Raw genomic sequence first — 14,203 nt, forward strand, 5'->3', positions numbered from 1 at the left:
AACAATTTTGAACCTTTGTATCTCGGAAGGGGGTGAAGATATCAAGAAAATTTTCAAGCTGGTTAGAGGTCTGTATCTTAGGAAGATTTAGTAAAAATTTCAGCTGTATACAGTGCATAGCCGCATTGGAATCCACGGCTCGATTTTAGTAGGAAAAATTGTAAAAAAACACTTTTAGGGTTTTCTAAGGAACTGCCCATGTACTAGTGATGCCTCCACAAGCCCGATGAGGCCCACCGTAGACCACATCAAATGCAGAAAGAATAAACTGATTTTCCCCATTTGCCTAAGCAGGAGGAAGTGCACAATACTCATACTTAGACGCTGTACTGTGGGATAATGACACTAAGATGATCGTTCTGTTGGGTTTACAAATGGCTCCTTGCCCAAGGGCTATCCAAAGTATTTGACCCCAAATTCCTATTACAAATAGTACCCGAGGTATGAGCCCTGGAACAATCCCGTTTCTTGTGCAGCGTTTTAGAACGTACTTGTTAGCGTATGCTGTCGCATCTGTACCGATAGATAATAGGCATTTATTTATTTATTTTTATTTATTCAAAATGGCTCTGAGCACTATGGGACTCAACTGCTGAGGTCATTAGTCCCCTAGAACTTAGAACTAGTTAAACCTAACTAACCTAAGGACATCACAAACATCCATGCCCGAGGCAGGATTCGAACCCGCGACCGTAGCGGTCTTGCGGTTCCAGACTGCAGCGCCTTTAACCGCACGGCCACTTCGGCCGGCACCTATAATTTAAACACAGAATGTAGTCATTCTTACAAAAATTATTTCTATTTACAACATTTTTTTTCTATACATCAGCCACTAAAGATATGCAGATATTAGAATGATAAATTACTTACTAGTTCCAATATTGTGTTAGCACAGAATGAATTATGCCACCATACTAATCTCTGAGCATATATCCAGTGGTTTGAAACGTCAAAAAATAGTAAAATAAACTTTAATTTGTTCCGGCGCAGAACTTGTTAGCAGGTAATTCTAAATTCGTGTTTTTGCGGGTGCGTTTGCTGAATGAACTGCCGTGATGACTTTCTGTGGTGCTAGTGATTAGAAGTTTTTAAATAACTAATGCGGTAAGAATAACCAAGCCCAATTCACTTTGTAGAAATGAAATTGGATGTGGGACATTGAAGCTTGTTGCGTTGGCACTTCAACGACAGAACACATCACCACATAACGTAGGTAGTTGGTTACGTGTATGAAAAATGCTGTTTACAGCTGCGTATAGTAAATACCGTCTTTTCAGCTGACAGCGTGAGAAAAAGATAAGTATTTGTTTCTGTAACATGCAACGGTATGCTTATGGAATCAGGTTCCTTGAAATCAGTATCTCACTCCACTGAAATGATATTATGGCATTGATGGTCGGAGTCCCCACCTGTGGAAGTTCAGTCACATTGGTGCAAGTTTTCTTCAGGTGACGCCACATTGGCCGACTTGTACGTCGCTGAAATGATGATGAGGGTAACACAATACCCAGTCCCCGAGCGGGGAATCGAACAGCGGCCCACTGCATGGCAGTCAGATGCGCTGATCATTCAGCTAACGGGGCGGACACCACTCCCAAATGTTGTCAAGATTGCCAAGGTGTTTGTAATTGGCAGTGAGAAGCAATCTGTGATGCGTGTGCACTTTTTTTTCATTAAAATTACTTGTCCCAACCATAGAATAAATAAGCGTAACAACAGCCGTATCAGTACTAAGAATATAGCCGTAGAAGCAAGTGAATACTGTATCTGACTTTGTTGCAGAGCACAACGTAAATACGGCCATTACACAAGCAGTAAACTAAATTGTAGCACACACGATGTTCGCTTTAGGCACAACTATAGTTTTCGGGGCGACTATGCCACAGACGATAGATGACGCCCCACGGCGCCGGCCGGTGAGGCCGTGCGGTTCTAGGCGCTTCAGTCTGGAATGGCGCGACCGCTACGGTCGCAGGTTCGAATCCTGCTTCGGGCATGGATGTGTGTGATGTCCACAGTTGTTAAGTACCATAGTGCTCAGAGCCATTTGAACCATTTTTGAACGCCCCACGGCCTAGTGTCTATTGAGTCTTTCATAAACTGTTATTGCAGTCGGCTATAATGAATGCTCACAATAACTTTATTCCAACAAAAAAAAAACACATTTCGATGGAAGGCGGACAACTAGTCGCCAATAAATACGTCTATTGAACGCGTTTTCCGTTACTATTTCGCGTAAATAATCAAATATCGTGTCTCCAAATTCAAGACGTGCTTTTTCCCGAAATTTCGTGCCCAGAATAGGGGATCGTCTAACATTCACGGCATATACAGGGTGTTACAAAAAGGTACGGCCAAACGTTCAGGAAACATTCCTCACACGCAAAGAAAGAAAATATGTTATGTGGACATGTGTCCGGAAACGCTTACTTTCCATGTTAGAGCTCATTTTATTACTTCTCTTCAGATCACATTAATCATGGAATGGAAACATATAGCAACAGAACGTACCAGCGTGACTTCAAATACTTTGTTACAGGAAATGTTCAAAATGTCCTCCGTTAGCGAGGATACATGCATTCACCCTCCGTCGCATGGAATCCCTGATGCGCTGAGCGTAGGTGGAAGAACATGGGGCCCAATCAAGACATCACCAACAATGCCTGCCGAAACGTTCACAGAAAATCTGTGCTGATGACGTGATTGCACAATTGCGTACGGATTCTCGACAGCCCACACATGTTGATTGTGAATATGCACAATTTGATCACGTTGGAATGAAGCCTCATCCGCACTGAAATGAGGATTGACACATTGTTGGATGAACCATTCGCAGAAGTGTACCCGTGGAGGCCAATCAGCTGCTGATAGTGCCTGCACACGCTGTACACGGTACGGAAACAACTGGTTCTCCCGTAGCACTCTCCATACAGTGACGTGGTCAACGTTACATTGTACAGCAGCAACTTCTCTGACGCTGACATTAGGGTTATCGTCAATTGCACGAAGAATTGCCTCGTCGATTGCAGGTGTCCTCGTCGTTCTAGGTCTTCCCCAGTCGCGAGTCATAGGTTGGAATGTTCCGTGCTCCCTAACGCGCCGATCAATTGCTTCGAACGTCTTCCTGTCGGGACACCTTCGTTCTGGAAATCTGTCTCGATACAAACATACCGCGCCACGGCTATTGCCCCGTGCTAATCCATACATGAAATGGGCATCTGCCAACTCCGCATATGCAAACATTTCACTGACTGCAATGAGTCGCATGTCAACACAAGCACCGAAGTCAACATTACCTTCCTTCAATTGGGCCAACTGGCGGTGAATCGAGGAAGTACAGTACATACTAACGAAACTAAAATGAGCTCTAACATGGAAATTAGGCGTTTCCGGACACATGTCCACATAACATCTTTTCTTTATTTGTGTGTGAGGAATGTTTCCTGAAAGTTTGGCCGTACCCTTTTGTAACACCCTGTAATACGTAGTTCTTCTTTACCAAATAGAAGACTGATGACCACAGCAGTTAAGTCCCATAGTACTCAGAGCCATTTGAACCAAATAGAACCTCGAGCTTCCATTAAGCTGTAAATCTACTCCATTGAACATACACATGCGCCTTGAACATTGTTTTACTGTAGCAGTAAGTATTTATTGCGAAATTTTTTTTTATCAGCTGTTGTTGGATTTTGGAGATCCCACCTCTAAGCTGCATAGTAAGGTGCGTAATGGCTCGTGGTCTGGAACAATGGTTCATCATGTTGCAGTTGTTAACGTGATGCAAATTTCGAAATCATGGTTGTTCGGCATGCAGAAGCAACAAACAGTAGTGCCGCTTGAAGAAGTGTGTCACAGAATCCAACGTTCAAAGGTGGCGAAATGACAAATGGAGTCTGAAAAATGCAACGTCGACTAGGAAAGCGGCCCACAGTGGACGTTCCGTTTTCCACGATGTCATACGAAGTAAGGCTCGTAATCTGGGACAGACACACTGTGTCCAGATTAAAGCCAGCTCTAGCTGGTATACAACGATGATGCGACGCAATGGTCTTGTGCTGTGACATCTAACATCCCTTGATTAGCATCTTCCAGCATCGCACGTGAAAAAGTTGGTGGAGTATCACAGACACGCTACACGCTATAAAACTGAGAAAGGAACTTGCTTATTGCGTACCTCTTAGGGAAAATTGGAAACGTGGAGGAAACTCCAGTTTACTTCAACTGCCGTCCAGTACAACAGTTCAAGAGAAAGGCGCCAAAAGTGTACTGTTCCTCACTGCGAGAAAGGAGAAATCGTGAATCACTGTGATGTTGTGCGTGGTTCCGATGGAACAAAGGTGCGACTATACGTCATCCTCAGTAACAAAATTATGCCCAAGGAAAAACTGCCACCTGGTGTCATATTTCCCTGCAACGGAAAACGATGGATGACCAGGGGATTGGTTCTCGATTTTCCCCTTACAGTCTGGAGCATGAGGCCAAGTGTTCATCTAGAGGATTGTGAGATGTTGATCCCTGATGCAGTCAAGGGGTATCTGACACAATTAGTGAAGGCAGAAAGCCTGAAATCAAACTCAGATCTTGTCTTCGATCCAGGAAACATGACTACGCAACTACAAGTGTTAGATGCGGTGGTGAATAATCCATCTGAAGACCATCTGAAGCAGCTGCACGGCAATTGGTTACTTCAAGGTGGTCAAGCCCTGACCCCTACCTGCAAGTTCATGATGTCTTCAGTATCTCTAACTACCGAATTAACCCAGGGTGTTTGGACGCACATATCCAGAGTATCAATTGTGAACCGCTTTAAGAAGTGATGTGTAACAAATCATTAGGTGGGTGTGAAGACGATCTACTATGGGAAGAAATCCAAAGTGACCATGACAGTAGCATTGGCACTGTAGATTCTGTGAACCATGTCAATGGCGAGTACTAAGTGTCACCTGTATCTGATTAAGGGAGAGTTTTACATGATTTTATTTTCTGTGTACAGGTACTCTTGTTGTCTCCTTCAATTGCATATAATAAGGTAATCATCTGAAAGTTTTCCAAATAAACTAAGTATGTGTAGGCTACACATGTTTTTCTGTAATCCTTCGTTGAACAGTGGGGGATCTTCTTCCATATGGAGTTGTCTTTGATTCGGAGATATACAGTACTTTGAACACAGAGCTTAAAAAGATGATTCACGTTCATGAGTTCGGTTAAAAATCTCGCCCTCCCTCCAAGCTCAAGTTTTCCTCGGTTCCCCTAAATAGCTGAAACCAGATCACGAGAAGGTTTATTTGAAACTGATACTTCCGAAACAAAGGAAAAATTCGGAGTAGGTATTAAAATCCATGGAGAAGAGATAAAAACTTTCAGGTTCGTCGATGACATTGTAATTCTATCAGAGGCAGCTTGGAAGAGCAGTTGAACGGAATGGACAGTGTCTTGAAAGGAGGATATAAAATGAACGTCAACAAAAGCAAAACGAGGATAATGGAATGTAGTCGATTTAAGTCGGGTGATGCTGAGGGAATTAGATTAGGAAATGAGATACTTAAAGTAGTAAAGGAGTTTTGCTATTTGGGGAGCAAAATAACTGATGATGGTCGAAGAAGAGAGGATATAAAATGTAGACTGGCAATGGCAAGGAAAGCGTTTCTGAAGAGGAGAAATTTGTTAACATCGAGTATAGATTTAAGTATCAGGAAGTCGTTTCTGAAGGTATTTGTATGGAGTGTAGCCATGTATGGAAGTGAAACATGGACGATAAATAGTTTAGACAACAAGAGAATAGAAGCTTTCGAAATGTGGTGCAACAGAAAAATGCTGAAGATTAGATGGGTAGATCACATAACTAATAAGGAAGTATTTAATAGAATTGGGGAGAAGAGGAGTTTGTGGAACAACTTGACAAGAAGAAGAGACCGGGTGGTAGGACATGTCCTGAGGCATCAAGGGATCACAAATTTAGCATTGTAGGGCAGCGTGGAGGGTAAAAATCGTAGAGGGAGACCAAGAGATGAATACACCTAGCAGATCCAGGAGGATGTAGGTTGCAGTAAGTACTGGGAGATGAAGAAGCTTCCACAGGATAGAGTAGCATGGAGCGCTGCATCAAACCAGTCTCAGGACTGTAGACCACAACACCAACAACTTCCGATTGCTTTCCCCATCCTTGTCCTCTTCGAGTTTTAGCTTCGTCTATTGTGACCTCGTCATCAATAAGACGCCACACATTTTCCTCACTTTCTGCTCCCTTCCTCAGCATACCTACATGTTTCTTTAATTAATCGCCCATGTACTAAGACAATTCTCTCGCGATTTTTAAATTAATAGGCCATGAATTAAGACAAGACTGCCGAGATTTACAACCGCAGTGCGCCGTATTAAGTTCAACTTCAACCGGTGCAGCCGCACCAACGTGTTCTCGGAAGTCGCGGCATCAAGTTTCGCCTCTCCTCGGTGTGGGTTTAATAAGCGTCTTTACAATGTAATTCTCCTGCACACACAGAATATAATTAATAGAAATAGTAGATTCTAAATTAATGATCAGCGTACCCTCTAAATACTAAATATTGCATAACTAATGAACTTTTTGTCAAGGACCATGACGATATTTTGCGTCGGTCACATTTATATTGCACGTGACTTGCAATAGGCCTAATTATGCTAATTATAATTAAACAAGAAAATATTTCTGTCATAGGGCGTTTGGTTCCAAAAGTTCTATGTGTTTACGTTATCGAAAGGCATTTAAATGACATATTCTACAAAATTGCAACAGTCCTTATCATTTTTTGAAATGAGAGATTGTTTTTTCCTTGTTTGCGCATAATATCAGATTTGTGTGTTACGCCCTCTTATGTAGATCTGACAAAGAATTACGGGATAAAAATGCATTGAATAAGGGAATTTTTGTTCTTTCGTTGCAGTCACTTGAAAAAGGCGTCACTCTAAATTTTGCTTCATTTTCCGTCGAGAGAAGCGCAAACAGAAGCAACACCAGCACAAAAATTTCCATATTGAATGTATTTTTACTCTGAAATTTCCTGTTGGATATACAGAAGAGTTATATCACTGAACTATAATAATATAGATCCATTACTCTGCGCAAAGAATATCGTCTTCCCTTGTCAAAATGTACTAGGACCCCCTTGTGATTTTTTGAATATGTCACACGCGCTATTTTCAATAGTGTAAGAAAATATGTCATTTGAAACAGAATAACCATTGTCTAAGCCATTTTGTTGTCACGTATCTGTAGCATTCATCAGATTTCTAAAAAACACTGATTAGCTGGGAGCAGGATTAGCGCATACGACTGTCCTTGATATTCTGAAGGCACGGCCGCATTAATATGATTTGAGAGTGCGGCTGAAAAATTAAAAAACACTTCATCAAATTTTTAACACAATCTCTCTTGTTTTAATGCTTGCAACATAGCTCCTCCGTTCTCATCCGCCGTGGTGTATGGACGTATCTTGTTCTACACTCCTGGAAATTGAAATAAGAACACCGTGAATTCATTGTCCCAGGAAGGGGAAACTTTATTGACACATTCCTGGGGTCAGATACATCACATGATCACACTGACAGAACCACAGGCACATAGACACAGGCAACAGAGCATGCACAATGTCGGCACTAGTACAGTGTATATCCACCTTTCGCAGCAATGCAGGCTGCTATTCTCCCATGGAGACGATCGTAGAGATGCTGGATGTAGTCCTGTGGAACGGCTTGCCATGCCATTTCCACCTGGCGCCTCAGTTGGACCAGCGTTCGTGCTGGACGTGCAGACCGCGTGAGACGACGCTTCATCCAGTCCCAAACATGCTCAATGGGGGACAGATCCGGAGATCTTGTTGGCCAGGGTAGTTGACTTACACCTTCTAGAGCACGTTGGGTGGCACGGGATACATGCGGACGTGCATTGTCCTGTTGGAACAGCAAGTTCCCTTGCCGGTCTAGGAATGGTAGAACGATGGGTTCGATGACGGTTTGGATGTACCGTGCACTATTCAGTGTCCCCTCGACGATCACCAGTGGTGTACGGCCAGTGTACGAGATCGCTCCCCACACCATGATGCCGGGTGTTGGCCCTGTGTGCCTCGGTCGTATGCAGTCCTGATTGTGGCGCTCACCTGCACGGCGCCAAACACGCATACGACCATCATTGGCACCAAGGCAGAAGCGACTCTCATCGCTGAAGACGATACGTCTCCATTCGTCCCTCCATTCACGCCTGTCGCGACACCACTGGAGGCGGGCTGTACGATGTTGGGGCGTGAGCGGAAGACGGCCTAACGGTGTGCGGGACCATAGCCCAGCTTCATGGAGACGGTTGCGAATGGTCCTCGCCGATACCCCAGGAGCAACAGTGTCCCTAATTTGCTGGGAAGTGGCGGTGCGGTCCCCTACGGCACTGCGTAGGATCCTACGGTCTTGGCGTGCATCCGTGCGTCGCTGCGGTCCGGTCCCAGGTCGACGGGCACGTGCACCTTCCGCCGACCACTGGCGACAACATCGATGTACTGTGGAGACCTCACGCCCCACGTGTTGAGCAATTCGGCGGTACGTCCACCCGGCCTCCCGCATGCCCACTATACGCCCTCGCTCAAAGTCCGTCAACTGCACATACGGTTCACGTCCACGCTGTCGCGGCATGCTACCAGTGTTAAAGACTGCGATGGAGCTCCGTATGCCACGGCAAACTGGCTGACACTGACGGCGGCGGTGCACAAATGCTGCGCAGCTAGCGCCATTCGACGGCCAACACCGCGGTTCCTGGTGTGTCCGCTGTGCCGTGCGTGTGATCATTGCTTGTACAGCCCTCTCGCAGTGTCCGGAGCAAGTATGGTGGGTCTGACACACCGGTGTCAATGTGTTCTTTTTTCCATTTCCAGGAGTGTATATGTGCCTAAAACAAAGTGGATAGCTCGTGGAAGAAAAGTATTTTATTTCTACGAGTTTCAAGTAAACCTTTTCCTCTCTAAGTGCATCAGTACCCAATAAGCCAGTCTTCGGATGCACGAAATAATCTTCAAGAAGACGACCGCCGCACTTTCATGGGCACTGGTCGTACTACGAGAGAAAAGAGGAATTTTCATTAATAGGAAAAAAACTTTGAAGTTAATCCTTGTTACTTCATGTTTTAGAAGATTGAAAGCTGTAGCTATCGTCAGGTCCTGCATGGTGCTTGTGTAAAGGAGAAAAAGCTTTTGACAGGCGTTGTTGATTGTTATGTCATCATACCTCTCTCTCTGTTGCCAAATTAATTGTATTTTTATATAATATATTTGAAGAACTTGTCGCACATATCACAGACGCTGTTGCCCACATTAAAGCTCGCCAGGATGGTTTCCGACGTGCAACACAATACACCTTCCAATGCGATGACAATTGCATTTAGATGGATGAGGGTCTTTCTGAACACCTCATTTAGGTTCAAATGGCTCTGAGCACTATGGGACTCAACTGCTGAGGTCATTAGTCCCCTAGAACCTAGAACTAGTTAAACCTAACTAACCTAAGGACATCACAAACATCCATGCCCGAGGCAGGATTCGAACCTGCGACCGTAGTGGTCTTGCGGTTCCAGACTGCAGCGCCTTTAACCGCACGGCCACTTCGGCCGGCCCCCTCATTTAGGATGGATCAGTCATCTGTCCCACCATTATCCTGTCCACCACAGCACCTACACAGCATTTCAGTAAGTTATATTCACACTAGTCGTTGTATTCATTTACGGATGTGTGCAGTCTTCAACTTGCTGCAGTCCCATAGTAACACTTACTTAAGATTTTTTTAGTTTATTTTCACATGTAGATTCAGCTAAAAAATTACGTGACATATTGCCTGAATCAGCCTATATCAGTACATAACTTTGGAACAATATTCAACCATTTAATAAAATAAATTGGTAACAATATTCAAGCATGTTTTCGGAATAAATAACTCAGTATGAGCGTTTTAAAGAAACAGTCATAGAATTTTGAAGTTTATAAAATCTTATTACCCTTAAGGTCAGTAATGTTTGGCACCAGTGCGTTGTAGCACTTCCCCTTGAGTAGTACAGCTCGGCACGTCCTTGACATTGACGAAATGAGCTGGGAGATCTCACCTTAAGGAATGTTCTGCCACTGATGTCTAAGCCGAATGTACAGATGATCCAGAGAGTGCTCGAAAACTGTTCTTTGCAGGTTATCCCAAAGGTGCTCCACAAGGTTTAGGTCATAAGACTGAGCAAGACTCTGTAGCACTTCAGTATTGTGTCTTTCGAATGATTCAGTCATCGCTCTGGCAACATGTGGTCTGTCATTATCATGCATATAGAGGAATTGAGGCTTATGGTCCTCAACCATCGGAAGACCAAAGGTTGCAAAACGTTTTCGAACATAAAGATTTGCGCGCTGTGTTCCTCTTAAACAAAAACGAGGTCAATTTTTCTATTGTCCGTTATTCTTCCGCAGACCATGACAGAAGCCCCTCGAAACCTGTGTATTCCCTGTACGTGACTAAGCCTTTCTGTGTCACTTTGTCGACCACTCTTCTTGAATCCGGGTGAAAACTGAAGTTCGATTCGTCTATAAACAGTATTTGTCCCCATTGATCCACTGTCCAATTTATCTGTTGTTGGCACCACAAAACATAATGCCCACAATTTCCGTAACGAAAACTTGGAAACCTTACAGGTCAATGGGCAAGAAGACCTATTGCATGCATCTATTTCTGGTAGATTGGATACAAACGCTTACGATATTTAAATTTTGTAAGGTACTTCTTCACATTCTGGTAGCTGAAGTTCTTTCTCTAAGAGCTCTAACGTACAGAAATCTGTCTTCTGCTGTGGTAATCCTTGGTTTACCTTGATACCCTTCTTCTGGAGAGCCAAATTCTTTCTAATGACTAGACACCCTTGAAATTACATCTCTTCCCGTATTTACAGCCCTTGGAGTATCACCTTGTGCTCCACCATTTTCAATTTTGTAGTCGCCTTACACGTTTCTAAACAGTTCAGGTTATGGCGTTCTCGCATCATTAAATCTATTCTTAACTGGTTATTGCGATCTTACGTAGTTATTAGCTACATATATCAAATGATAAGAACACATACTTAATTCTTTGTTATGTAACAATGCAAATGGTTCAAATGGCTCTGAGCACTATGGGACTTAACATCTATGGTCATCAGTCCCCTAGAACTTAGAACTACTTAAACCTAACTAACCTAAGGACAGCACACAACACCCAGCCATCACGAGGCATGTAACAATGCAAAATAGCAGCATTGGTTACTACGGTAAACTGGCAGACTGACATATGACTTCGTACTTTGATATTCACTTCCATTCCGTTTCGTGACGCGGTCAATATATTTAATATTTCCATTTATAATTGTTAATTAAAATTTACTGGTTCGTGTAAAAGAAAACTCTCGTATATTTGCCATGTGTCAATTATTCCTGCAAAAAAAGGTCTCAGAGGAAGAGCAATGACAGCACTCACTGCTGGGTGTTCTCCACAAGGTATGTACTTCCCTTTCGTATTCTAACATTTGAATGATCGCTTGGGCTGCCTTTCCTTTCCTTTAGTCGCCGTATGGCCATACCGAGTCGCCTTCATTTATGTTAATTGCCGTATTGTTACTTTAGCGCAGTATGTCATTAGCGAGAGACTGGCAAGTCTTGTGGCATGAAATGCGTAACGCAACAGCGCCATTGTAATGCCAGAGAGATACTGACGAGTCAGAAGTATTAAAAAATTTTAAATCTGCATCATTTCTTTCAACGGTACATAGCGAAAGCACAGCCATTGTCTTTCTCAAAAGCATCATTTATGAAAAAGGGTTCCTCAGTAGTATCCTGGATGAGGCGATTTCGATGTTAGCACTGAGCGTTCTCAAATATATCACGTCATCCAGTAAATTCACTATTCCTTAATTTGTAATATGTGAGTTGATATATTGCCTTGTATGGTGTCTTAAATGATGAGATTCCTCTGGAGAAAAGTAGAAAATTTGTTGCACATAGAAAGCAGTCACCCACAGCATATATCACACGAATGCTATCAGTGGGCCAATCTGAGTATTTGAAGACGATACGACCACATATACACTGACGAAAAAAACTGCAGCACCAAGAAGTAACTGATGTAGAGTAATGCAATTTCAGGAATTCATTTGTCTAGGTAATACATATAAATGATTGTTGTTGTTGTGGTCTTCAGTCCTGAGACTGGTTTGATGCAGCTCTCCATGCTACTCTGTCCTGTGCAAGCTTCTTCATCTCCCAGTACCTACTGCAACCTACATCCTTCTGAATCTGCTTAGTGTATTCATCTCTTGGTCTCCCTCTACGATTTTTACCCTCCACGCTGCCCTCCAATGCTAAATTTGTGATCCCTTGATGCCTCAAAACATGTCCTACCAACCGATCCCATCTTCTAGTCAAGTTGTGCCACAAACTTCTCTTCTCCCCAATCCTATTCAATACCTCCTTATTACGTGATCTACCCACCTTATCTTCAGCATTCTTCTGTAGCACCACATTTCGAAAGCTTCTATTCTCTTCTTGTCCATACTAGTTATCGTCCATGTTTCACTTCCATGCATGGCTACACTCCATACAAATACTTTCAGAAACGACTTCCTGACACTTAAATCTATACTAGATGTTAACAAATTTCTCTTCTTCAGAAACGATTTCCTTGCCATTGCCAATCTACATTTGATATCCTCTCTACTTCGACCATCATCAGTTATTTTACTCCATAAATAGCAAAACTCCTTTACTACTTTAAGTGTCTCATTTCCTAATCTAATTCCCTCAGCATCACCCGATTTAATTTGACTACATTCCATTATCCTCGTTTTGCTTTTGTTGATGTTTATCTTGTATCCTCCTTTCAAGACACTGTCCATTCCGTTCAACAGCTCTTCCAAGTCCTTTGCTGTCTCTGACAGAATTACAATGTCATCGGCGAACCTCAAAGTTTTTACTTCTTCTCCATGAATTTTAATACCTACTCCGAATTTTTCTTTTGTTTCCTTTACTGCTTGCTCAATATACAGATTGAATAACATCGGGGAGAGGCTACAACCCTGTCTCACTCCCTTCCCAACCACTGCTTCCCTTTCATGTCTCTCGACTCATAACTGCCATCTGGTTTCTGTACAAATTGTAAATGGCCTTTCACTCCCTGTATTTTACCCCTGCCACCTTTAGAATGTGAAAGAGAGTATTCCAGTCAACATTGTCAAAAGCTTTCTCTAAGTGTACAAATGATAGAAACGTAGGTTTGCCTTTTCTTAATCTTTCTTCTAAGATAAGTCGTAAGGTTAGTATTGCCTCACGTGTTCCAACATTTCTACGGAATCCAAACTGATCTTCCCCGAGGTCCGCTTCTATAAATGATTAACATTTCAAAATCACAAGTTAATGACCGCGAGATAAGCCAGTGTAAATGCGAAATGCTGGTGCATTACTACCGGGCGTAACCGCTATAATGTTGCACGCCAAGCATGCAAACCTGCATGCATTGCGTTGCACTGGTGCCGGATGTCAGTCTGTGAGATGGAATTCCATGCCCGTTGCACTCGGTCGCTCATACAGTGGCGGCTAATGCTGTTTGAGGATGGCGCTGGAGTTGTGGTCCGATGAAGTCCCATATGTGTTCGAACGGAGACAGACCTGGTGACCGAGCAGATCAAGGAAACATGGCGACAATCTGTAGATTGTGCTGGGTTGCAACAGCGGAATGTGGGCGAGCGTTATCCTGTTACAAAACACCTCGGGAATGTTGTTCATAAATGGCAGTACAACAGGTCGAATTACCAGACTGACGTACAAATTTGCAGTGAGGGTGCGTGTGATAGCCACGAGAGTGCGCCTACTGTCATACTCTATCGCAACGCAGACCAGGCGTACGTACAGTTGGTCCAGCACGCAGACAGGTTGGTGGCAGGCCCTCAACTGGTCTCTTTCTAACCAACACACGGCCATCACTGTCACCGAGGTAGAACCAGCTTTCATCAGAAAACACAACAGACCTGGTAAGCACTTCTAGTCCAGAATCTAGCATGTGTGGTTGGTACTTGAGACCTGTCCCGAGACTGAAATCACCTGCGAGTAGTTTATACTGGGGAGTTCTTACTGTACCGACAGTGTGATTTCAAACGTCTCGGACTTCTCACTTGCGAAAGGCACACTTATTC

The sequence above is a fragment of the Schistocerca nitens genome, chromosome 1 (genome assembly GCF_023898315.1).
Source record: "Schistocerca nitens isolate TAMUIC-IGC-003100 chromosome 1, iqSchNite1.1, whole genome shotgun sequence".
NCBI lineage: Eukaryota > Metazoa > Arthropoda > Insecta > Orthoptera > Acrididae > Schistocerca > Schistocerca nitens.